Below are 11656 nucleotides of genomic sequence, written 5' to 3' on the forward strand. Positions count from 1 at the left end.
TTGAGGAAACACTCTCACTTACCATTGTAACAAAAGAATAAAATACCTAGGAATAAACCTACCTAAGGAGACAAAAGACCTGTATGCAGAAAACTATGAGACACTGATGAAAGTAATTAAAGATGATACAAAACAGATGGAGAGATATACCATGTTCTTGGATTGTAAGAATTAATATTGTGAAAATGACTATACTACCCAAAGCAATCTACAGATTCAATGCAATCCCTATCAAATTACCAGTGGCATTTTTTTTTTACAGAACTAGAACAAAAAATCGTAAAATTTGTATGGAGACAAAAAAGACCCCGAAGAGCCAAAGCAATACTGAGAGAAGAAATTGGAGCTGGAGAAATCAGACTCCCTGACTTCAGACTATAGTACAAAGCTACAATAATCAAGACAATATGGTACTGGCACAAGAACAGAAATATAGATCAATGGAACAGGATAGAAAGCCCAGAGATAAACCCATGCACCTATGGTTAACTAATCTATGACAAAGGAGGCAAGGATATACAATGGAGAAAAGACAGTCTCTTCAATAAGTGGTGCTGGAAAAACTGGACAGCTACATGTAAAAGAATGAAATTAGAACACTCCCTAACACCATACACAAAAATAAACCCAAAATGGATTAGAGACCTAAATGTAAGCCCGGAAGCTATAAAACTCTTAGAGGAAAACATAGGAAGAACACTCTATGACATAAATCACAGCAAGATCTTCTTTGATCCACTTCCTAGAGTAATGGAAATAAAAACAAAAATAAACAAATAGGACCTATTGAAACTTAAAATCTTTTGCACAGCAAAGGGAACTACAAACAAGATGAAAAGACAACCCTCAGAATGGGAGAAAATATTTGCAAGCGAATCAACGGACAAAGGATTAATTTCCAAAATATATAAACAGCTCATGCAGCTCAATACTAAAAAAACAAACAACCCAATCCAAAAATAGAAGAAGACCTAAAAAAACATTTCTCCAAAGACATACAGATGGCCAAGAAGCACATGAAAAGCTGCTCAACATCTCTAATTATTAGAGAAATACAAATAAAAACTACAATGAGGTATCACCTCACACCAGTTAGAATGGGCATCATCAGAAGATCTACAAACAACAAATGCTGGAGAGGGTGTGGAGAAAAGGGAACCCTCTTGCACTGTTGGCGGGAATGTAAATTGATACAGGCACTATGGAGAACAGTCTGGAGGTTCCTTAAAGAACTAAAAATAGAATTACCATATGACCCAGCAATCCCACTACTGGGCATATACCCTGAGAAGACCATAATTCAAAAAGACACATGCACCCCACTGTTCATTGCAGCACTATTTACAATCGCCAGGTCATAGAAGCAACCTAAATGCCCACCGACAGACGAATGGGTAAAGAAGATGTGGTACGTATATACAATGGAATATTACTCAGCCATCAAAAGGAACGAAATTGGGTTATTTGTAGAGATGTGGATTAGTCTAGAGACTGTCATACAGAGTGAAGTACGTCAGAAAGAGAAAAACAAATCTTGTATAGTAACGCATATATGTGGAACCTAGAAAAATGGTACAGATGAACCGGGTTGCAGGGCAGGAATTGAGACACAGATGTGGAGAGCAAACGTATAGACACCAAGGGGGGAAAGCCGTGGGGGGTGGTGGTGGTGGTGGTGTGATGAATTGGGAGATTGGAATTGACATGTATACACTAATATGTATAAAATGGATAACTAATAAGAACCTGCTTTATAAAAAAAATAAATAAAATAAAATTCAAAAAAAAGAATTACATGAACTTCAATTGGTTGGGACCACTGCATCTTTCCACTCTGACTTTCTCTCCTTCCCACTTGTGTCCTCTGACCTTGAGTGGCTACAGGTATTTTTTATTCTTTTTTGTTTTTTTGGTGTTGTTTTGCATGATATATATTTTTTGTAATCAATTTTTTAATTGAAGTATAGTTGATTTACAATGTGTTAAATTCTGCTATACAGCAAAGTGATTCAGTTATACATATCTTGATATATATTAATATATTCTTTTTTAAAATATTCTTTTCTATTTTGGTTTATCATAAGATATTGAATATAGTTCTCCATTTTTTATTCTTATCTTTACATTTGTTTTTAGACAGGCCTCCAAATAATCTTTAGGCTCCAGAATCCTAGACCTGCCCACTGAGTCCTGAGTTTACCCAACTGTAAAGATAGAGTAAAGGCTGTGAAGGGTCTTTACAGGAGTAAAGATGATCTCTTTTAATCCTCTCAAAGGCACTGAGAGGAACACCACAACCTCCTGCCTCAGAGCTGACCCCCATGCGCCCAAAGCAGCCGCCCTATGACAGGTTCAGCCCCTGGCGCTGGTCCCCTTCAGCGGCCTGGGCGGCTGAGCTCTACGCCACCCCCAGCGGCTCTATGACCGCAAGGTGGCGGCAGACACCACCTTTCCTTCTCCATGAAGCCTGCGCCTTCCAGATTCCTGGCCCCAAACAGCCAGAATCTCAGCCTTCCCACCAAACACCTCCATCAGCTCTTTCCTGCCCTCTCAGGAAACGGGGAGTGCTGCCTTCAAGTCCTGGCCTTGCCACTGGCTGTGTGATCGCAAGTAGTCACTTCACCTCACCCAGATAAAATAGGGGGATCTCATGGGGACAGGTTAGTGAAGTACCTGGCAGATATATAAAAAGCCAATCATTGGCAACCACTGCTGTTTGAATAGGGGCTTCTGGAGATGACACCTTCCCTGGCAAGGGGTTCTCCTGGCGGGATTGGCCCCCTCCCCACACTAGCAAACCTGGGCAGCAGGGCCTTCAGAGACCTTCGGTGTTTATTGGTGGGCACCCTCTGTGCCCACACATGCGTCCCTCCCTGGACTGGGGCATCTGACTCGGCTTTTTCTCCATCCTTACCTATCCCCATCTCTCCCTTGGAGGGGGCTCTGCAGCGTCTTGCCCACCTTGATGTCATCCTGGGGCTCTTCCCCAGGCTTCAAATGGATCCTCCTGGGGAGGGTTCCTTGAACCACTTCTCACCAGTTCTCTCTCTCTCCACCTCAGATGTCCCCCAAGTGACTGCCACACCCCAGCCAGCACATGGCTGTCTTTACCTCAAAGCCTCCCTGGCTGATCCCCAAATGTCAGTATCTGCCCTCTCCCCCACCACCTGCCCTGCTCTTTTTTTAAAACAAATATTTATTTATTTATTTGGCTGCGCCGGGTCTTAGTTGTGGCATGCAGGATCTTAGTTTACCGACCAGGGATCGAACCCAGGCCCCCTGCATTAGGAGCGCAAAGTCTTAGCCACTGGACCACCAAGAAAGTCCCACCTGCCCTGGTCTTAACCTGGCATTCAAGGCCTTCCACTATGTGGTCGCACAATTCACTCTGTGCTCCAAATATACCAGACCATTTTCTGTTCCCAAAGTACACCTTCACTATTCGACTTCCAGGCCTTTGTGCAGGCTGTCCCTCCCCCTGGAATGCCCTCTTCCATTTCCATATAGAAAATTCATCCTTAAAAGTCTAGCTGGAAGGTCACCTTTCCCAGGCAATCTTCCCTAATCCCTCAGATGGGATCCTTTTTCTTTTCTGGGCTCTGGGTATACAGTTGCTTTAGGGCCTTCATCACAGGAGGCCGTGAATCACAACAGGAACATCCATTATGTATGGAGAGCAACTTTCAGTTTACAAATGGCAACCCCGTCTAATACCCTAGAGCCATGATGTCCTGGAGTCAGGAAAGTGAGGTAATGGCCGGATGAGTGCCATTACCTCATTTGACTGTTGAGGAGACAGGCTAGGAGAGAAATATGACTGGCCAGGTCATACACCCACCCTGTGAATGGTGGAGTCAGGATTCAAACCTGCAGCAGATTCCAGCCACATCCCCTGCCTCAGGCCTGAGCTTTCCACTCTGTCTCCATCATTCCTTGTGGCCTGGTCTTGTGACACCCTTCCCCAGTTAGACTGGGTACTGGTCAGTTCTGAATAATGTGTTCAATTAAGTTTTGTTGAAGGAACAGATGCTCCCATATTGGCCCTGCCCCATACCCTGGCCTCATTATCACCCAACCCAAAACCCAATCAGGGCTGATGGCAGAGCCCAGGCTCTGGCAGGATAGGGAGTTGGCTGGAGGCCCAGGCAATGCAGGAGGAGGGGGAGACACAAACAGTTTCTTTCCCCCAAGCTTATCAGTCCCCCACAGGCCCCAGGCAAACTCAGTGCTCAGCCTGGGGAAGAGATCTGCCCCCCACCTGTAACCTTCATGCCTTCTATTACGAGCTGTGTGACCTTGGCTGTCGCTTCTGCTCTCAGACCCTCTTTAGAACACTTTTGGCTGTAAGGATTCAATGGGATCAAATGAGAGAATGCACATAAAATAATAGTGATCGCCTCCTCTGGAGGCCTCCCCCACAGGGATCATCTCAGGGAACAAATTAACTCCCTGAGTCAGGGGAGGGAGGTGGAGACTTCACAGGCAGGGGCAGTGGGGCAGGGGGCCAGGAGTCCAGGCAGTGACAGCACCCAGCCAGCCATCGCACCCCCACACAAGTGCACAAGTCACCTCAGCAAGAAACCCAGGCTGTCTAGGCAGAGAGGGCCCTGGGCAGGGCAGACTTCTCTAGGGCCCCAGGGCCTGGTGGGAGGCGGGGCCGGGGTAGGGGTGGGGGCCCAGTTTATATGACACAGAGAGAGGCAAACACAGAGTCACACCCTCTGTGCAAACTCACCAACAAGGGCACACTGTCACACCCATAAATGCACCCCGCCCCCAACACACAGAGATGAGAGACACACACAAGGTCAAGATCACAAGCACACTCCCACGTAGACGTCCCACGCACGAACTCGGAAACACAGAGGCCTCCCCCACCACACACGCATTCCCAGGCCCACACAGTTATCAGGCCAGGGCAGGCGCTGGCGTTGCTGAGTCACCCCCAAGCAGCTCCTGCCTAGCAGAGGAGGAGCCAAGTGCCAGCCCCAATCCGGGAGGGGGCGGGGCCTGCGGCAGCTACTTAGAATAGCCTAGTCTGGGCCGCTGCGGGATTCTCCTCGCCCGGCTCCTTCGATTGAGGAGCAGAGCAGAGGGGGGTGTAGGGGGAGGAAACCCCTTTTGCCGAGGCTAGACAAGGCATTCACAGCCTGCTTTCTCCCAGGTGAATGAACACATGTGGGAGCAATTAAAAACTAACATTGGCTCCATCCGGGTATTTGCTTATGTATTTTCACATACTCTCATTTAATTTTCGAAACAGTTCTATATGAAGTTGGGGCTATTATTAATCCAGAGGGAAAGTGATTTGCCCAGAGGTACGAAGCTGGTAAGATGAAGAGCCTAGACTCGATTGCCTCCAAATCCCAAACTCGTAACACTGGGCAATATCACCTGGTGGGCAGGTGAGAATGTGGACAAGTGAAAGGTGCCTCAGTAGGCTTGGGAACCTGGGTGTGTGTGTCAGCTTTCCCTGTGGGGTCCACTGGGCGAAGGACTGAAAGGGTCTCAAGTGTCCAGATTTCTGGTTAAAGGAACTAGAGATTCTGTGGTGCATTGGAGCCTGTGCACCTTTATCAGAAAGCATCCCCTAGATCTAGGGGCTCAGACCCTTCTCTGCTAGACTGTGAGCCTCTTGAAGGCAGGGACCAGGGCCCTGAAAACTAAAACAAGACTTGGCTCAGAGGAGGCTTCAGTGAATTTGGGGGAGCAAACCATGAATTTATAACTTTGATATAACGTTAACATCAATAATCATAATAAAGGCTAACACTTTTTGGATGCTTACCCTGAGACTGGCACTGTTCTTAGTACTTTACATGGATTATTTCATTTAACAACACAGCTTGTAAGTAGCAGTGTTGGGTTCTGAGACTAAGGCAGTCTGATTCCAGAGTCCATCTAATAGGAAGACCACTGAAGTCATAGGAAGTCACTAGTCCTCAGTGAGCTTCAGTATGCTCCATTTGCCCCCAGAAGTGATTAGCTCTCCATGGCTCTCCAACCTGAAATATCCTATGATTTTATGATTCTTTGATTCCTCAACATGGAAGAGGGATTAAGTTTGTTCTCTGTGGGCAGGACTCCTAAAGGGCAGAGCTGGCCTTAATTTTAGGCAGAGCTTTTGAAGTCTCAGGACGTTTTTAAAATGAAGGCGGCCTGACTGGTAGGTGGTGAGCTTCCTGTCATTGGAAGTATGTGAGAACAGGTCTGAAATGAGGTAAAGAGGGGAGGGGACTTGGACCAGTGACTATGTAAGCCCCTTCCAGCGCTGATGGGATGGACAATCAGGAGGGGGAAAGTCTCTGAGAAGAGTGGCAAGATGGGGATGAAGGGAGAACCCACATTTACTGAACGCCACCAACTGTGTGACAGACCTGCCCTTGACACTTAACATATATCGCTAATTCTTAGGAAAACATTGTAAGATTTATAGTTGAGGAAATTCAGATTCAGAGAAGTGACTCGCTAGAGGTCACACAGGTGGGACAGGCCACCAAGGGGTCCTCGCCAGGGTCACTTTCCTAGGTCCCTTATGACCAACTCCCTATCTCCTTTCCAGCCTTAAGGGTAGCACCACGTGGCAAATTGCACCATACTTTCGCCATATGACGTCAGACACCACACCAGCCAATCCAGCAGCTCTCTGCCCGACCCTCCCCAGACCCAAAGGGTCAGCACCCTGCCGCCCAGAGCTAGGCGTCCGGTCTGGCCGCACCTGCAGCCCCCGCCCCTTCCCGGTTGCGACGCTCACAGTGCCTGGCTCTTTCCCCCACGCCGCCCCGCTGACTGGCAGTTGCCCGCGCCAATCAGAAGGCGCCCCGGGTCGGGGGCGGGGCCTCAAGCCGGAGTTGCCCTGTCAGTGCAGGTGGAGGCCCCCGGCGGGGCAAAGTGGCAGGAACCTCTTAAAGGGCGAGAGTGGCGGAGGGCGAGAACGCGGCCCGGCCCGGCCCAGCCAGGTCTCCGCCCCATCTGGCCCAGGTGAGCCCGGACCGCCTGGGGCCGACCCCGGGAGGGACGGGGTGAGAGACGGATGGACCCACTCCCTAGGGCCCGGGCCGTCCCGCGGGTGGGGAGAGATCTGGTGCTAGGGGTCGGGATCGGGGGCTCTAGGAGTCCCGGGTTCCAAGTTCCGAACTGGGGGTCCAGAGGGGCCTGGGCGTCTCGAAGTTCGGAGTGCGGGGAGGGGCAGGGGCGACGGGAAGCGGGTCCGAGAGCTCGCGTCCGGAGATGGACTCTTGGCGCTGGCGGTCCCAACCGGTCCCGGGCTTGTCTGGGTCGGGGGTCCCGGGTTAGGTGCCGGCGGGCGTGTCTCTAAGGAGTGCTGCAGCCCAGCCCTCCCCCCCAACCCCGCCCTGTCGGGCCCCGAGTGCTCCTGCCGGGCCAGCTGCAGCGCCGGCGGAGCGGGCGGGCGGGCGGCGTGCAGCGGGAGGGGGCACCCGGGCCCAGGGCCCCTCCGGCCCTTACGTAACTGACTTTGAGTTTCCGGACTGAGGAACCCGTGAGCTGGGGCGCAGGCTCTGCCCTCCAGGGTGGCTCTCCGGTCGCCGCCCTGGACGCACACGCTCCCTTCCAGGCTTGGTCTAGGAGACTTCTCTCTGTCTCCAGTCGGCCGGGTCTCTCTGTCGTCCTCTGGTTCCTGCTTGCCCGCGGTTCCCTGTGTCTCTTATCTCCTCTGTGTGGCCCAGTCTCTCCCTGTCCCTGTCCTCTGTCTTTCTCCGAGAGTTTTCTGCCCTCGCCTACACTTTCCTATCCTACCCCCAAAGAGAGACCCCGCCTCTTTGGGGGTAGGATAGGACTTCTCCCCTCCAGCAAATTGAGGGCCGGGACTTGTCCAGATCGACCTCAGCCCTAGCTTGCCCCAGAAGGCGGGAGGGGAGGACTACCCCGTGGGACTGGGGGAGGTTACTCCGAGGCCCACAGCTTCTTCTGGGAGGGAGTGGCTGAATGTGACACCCTTAAATTCCCGGATTAGGGCTGAAGGCAGACCCCTCTCTGCTTCTGGAGTCATTTTCTCCAGGAGGAGGCTTGGGGAGAGCCTGACCTGGGCTTGGGCTTAGGGAAGCTGGGAGTCCCTGTGAGAACTGCCTGGTGTCAGGTCAGGCTAGATGCTCAGCTACTGAAGGGAAGAGGGTGGGGCCGGGGAGGGGCCAGAGCACTGGCACAGTGCCCCTGATGTTACTGCATGCTCCCAACTTCACCCCAGTTACAGGCCTGGGGACTGGCGTGGGCAGGCGATCAACAGGAGGACGCCAGAGGACTTTTGCATGGGGGGCGGGGGAGGGTGGAGATAGAAGTGACAGATTCTCAGGTCTAAGGAGCACTTACTGGGATCACTCCCTGCTTTCAGGTCCCTTCTGAGTGTCAGAGAGACAGACACCTCAGAAATAACTCCCATACTGGCTGCTGTCCGGTGCATGTAAACAAGGTGTACCTGCTGCTGTCGGGTGCATGTAAACAAGGTGTTAATAGCAGCTATGAGGTGGTAATTGTTAATTCTGCCTAGGATGGGGGAGGAGAGACTTTGCAGAGGGGGTGGAAGTTTTGGGAAGAAGGGCATCCAGAAGCTGTAGGGAGCAGAGAGGAGGGACAGAAGGGGACTTCTGGCACCCTGTAGGCTTTACATGCAGCAGAACTGGGTTTGAATCCTGGTCCTGTCACTTCCTTGCTGTGTGACCTTGCATGAATCACTTCACCTCTCTGAGCCCCAGGTTCCTCCTAATGCCTCCAGATCTTACAGGCATTAGCAGAATCAAATGAGGCAAAGCATGTGCAGTGACCAGAATGGTAACTGTTCTGGGAACAGGCCAACAGGGGTGTTTTAAGAAAGGAATAGAGTGAGGAAGCCCTGAGGTTTCCTCTGGGTATATAGGAGAGACAGGCAGAGCCTGCCAGTTCCTAGCAATGTGGGATGCAGGAGGAGTGCCTGGGTGTGTGGGTGACACGCATGTGTTTCCTGCTCAGCCCATCCCTGAACTGCCTAGACCAGGCTGGCCTCCCTCCTGAAGGCCCCAGGTGCCAATCGAAGCTCCCAGGCTGCCCCACTCCCTAGGCCAGTGGGGGTGGGGCCCCTAGCAAGGCAAGGCCAGCACCCCCTTTGCAGAGTGGACCCTGGCAGGGAGCCTGGCTGACTCTGCTGGGCAGGAACCTCCCAGCCTGGCTGGGAAGATGCTGATACAGTACAGGCCTCTGGAGGCGAAGAGCTCTGCTGGCTGGAGTTGGGTACAGCTGATAGGACCTGAGACAGAAGCGGGCTGTGGTGGAAGTGAGGCAGGGAGATGCAAGAAGAGACCTCTGGAGGGGGAGCCTGAGCAGAGCTGTGGAACCAAAGAGTAATTTCATGTGGTTATTCCCTAAGCCTTTCCTGAGCACCTACTGTATGACATATATGGGTCAGCTGGTCAAAGAGCTGAAAGGATACCCATGAAAGACTCACCATAGAGGTCATGGTGGCCTGAGATTTGTTGGGGATTTGCAGAGTGGACCTTTATTATAGTCCCCGGGGGATGGGGCATTCAGAATTTCCCCGGGGCCTAAGATTTATATTAATGGGGCAGGATTCCACTCCCTGATAGTCTGTGGGCAGTCACTTTTCTCCCTGGGTCTCAGTTTCTCTTTCTGTGAAATGAGAAGGCCAGATGAGCCTAGAGTCTCTAAGGATCTTCCGGCGCCTGTTACTACAGCCTCCGGGACCTGGTTTGGGACTACCCCCACCCCACATGAGGGGAGGGGGAGAGAATGGGGTAAGGGCAAGGTTGAGTGTGTTGGGCCCCCAAGTCCTGTTCTTGGCCTGTGTTCTCGAATCACAGTTGGAACTGCAGCCGCTCGAGCACTTACAGAGTGCATGGCGCTCTGTGCCAAGCCTTTAATATGCAACATTACGTATTCCTCATAATTCTTACATCCTCGTGAGGGAATAGGTATTATCCTTATTTCACAGGAGTTCAGGGAGTGAATTGACTTGACCAAAGTCACACAGCTAGGAAGTGGCTGGATTCTAAGCCAGGTCTGTCTGCCTCCAAAGCCCAGACTCAGCTAAAAGGGGGAGACTCCACCCCATAGGTACTGAGGTGCCCACATTGCTTAGCCCTTACCTGCAGAACCTGCCTGACCCCTGCTGGGTGAGCTCAGAGCTCTGGGCTGTTCAGGCTGGGGAGGTGGGGGACAGGCTCTGTGGGTGCCCACTGGTTCCAGTAAGGGGGGAAAGAAGCAGAAGGAGCAACTTGGGGGTCAGGGCCTCACAGGGAGTTTCTCCAGAGGGCCAGCCCCACCTGCCTATGCTCAGTGCAAGAGCTGGGCACTGAAAGGCAGCCCTGGGTATGTGGCCAATTTGGACCTCACTTTCTCCATCTGTAAAGCATGGGTTTAGAGTAGTTGAGTACAGACATTCCTTGGCCTGTGGGTGAGTGGCTAAGTTTGGTGATGGGGTCGAGGGTTAGAGGAGGGGTTGGGTAGTAGTGGCTGAGCCTGCGGAGGGAGAATTTGGGTCAGGAACAGCTTGGATCCTGGGCTGGCTGTTTGACAGCAACTATTTTAGATGAAGGGACTGAGGTTGGAGAGGTTCAAAGGCTTGTCTGGGGCTGGACAGCTAGTATGGCAGAGACTGAAGGGCAAAATGGATGGGAAGACCTAGAGAACAACATCCAGGCAGATGCCAGTTGGAATCCTGGCTTGACCACTTAACTAGTCTTGGAGATGTGAAGTGAGCGGCCAAGAACACACAGAGAGGAGTCCCTTCACCTCACTGTCCTCATCTGTAAAATGGGAAGAGTAATAATTTTGCCTTTGTCCACTTCCGGGGTCATTGTGAAGGTCAAAGGAGATGTGGCATTTGTGGGATCAGGTGAGAATGTGGGTGCTGGTTATTTTTCAGTCCAAAGCTGCACTTCTGGGTGTGTGTTTGTGGGGAGGGAGCATTTCTGACAGCAGTGCTGCTGAGATGCTTTACCCTGGGGTGATGCACTGGAGAACAACCCTAAGAATGTCACCACTATTTATTGAGTAATTTGTTACCATACACCAGGCACTGGGCTCAGAGCTTCACCTCTCGCTGTCTCCTTTAGTCTCTACCTTCTCAGGTAGATGGTGGCCTGACCCACACCAGATCTCTCTGAAACCCATGCTTACAGCTCCCTGTGATAACAGTAGCTAAGATTTATGAAGTTTGCTGTGTTACTGTGTGCCAAGCATTGTTCAAAATGTTTTACATATATTAACTTACTTAATCTTCACAACAACCCTGGAGGTGGGTACTAATACGTTCTGCATTTTACAGATGAAAATCTGAGACACAGAGAAGTCAAGAAATAGGCCCAATGTCACCAAGCTAGTACATTGTAGAGCCAGGGTATGACCCCGAGTTCTCAAGTCTCCTCCTTGAAGCACTCACCACGGTTGTAATTCAATTATTATTTATGAGATTGCTTCCTCACTGACTGTAGGGTTCCATGAGGGCAGGGACCAACACCTGGCACACAGTAGGTACTCAGCTAATGTTTGTCTGCAGGGATCCTGCTGCCTCCAGTGGGCTGGGCCCATGGAGACCCGATGAGCTCAGGGTAGATTATCAGATTATCAGACTGCTGACTAAGACGGTATCTGCCCCAAAGAGCCCCGGAGGCAGAGGGAAGGGCAGGGTTCCCCCCCCCCCCCCCCC

General features: G+C 51.2%; 1 protein-coding gene across 1 annotated transcript in view; it reads left to right on the forward strand.

Moving 5' to 3' along the window:
- The first annotated feature begins 6837 nt into the window (after positions 1-6837).
- Positions 6838-11656, forward strand: part of EPB41 (erythrocyte membrane protein band 4.1) — a 197805-nt gene continuing 192986 nt past the window's right edge. Inside the window, exon 1 of the mRNA XM_024766763.1 lies at positions 6838-6981. The gene's annotated coding sequence lies outside the window, so the exon portion shown is untranslated. The remainder of the gene's footprint in view (positions 6982-11656) is intronic.

This window comes from Neophocaena asiaeorientalis, unplaced genomic scaffold (assembly GCF_003031525.2).
Source record: "Neophocaena asiaeorientalis asiaeorientalis breed wild unplaced genomic scaffold, Neophocaena_asiaeorientalis_V1.1 scaffold79, whole genome shotgun sequence".
Taxonomy (NCBI): domain Eukaryota; kingdom Metazoa; phylum Chordata; class Mammalia; order Artiodactyla; family Phocoenidae; genus Neophocaena; species Neophocaena asiaeorientalis.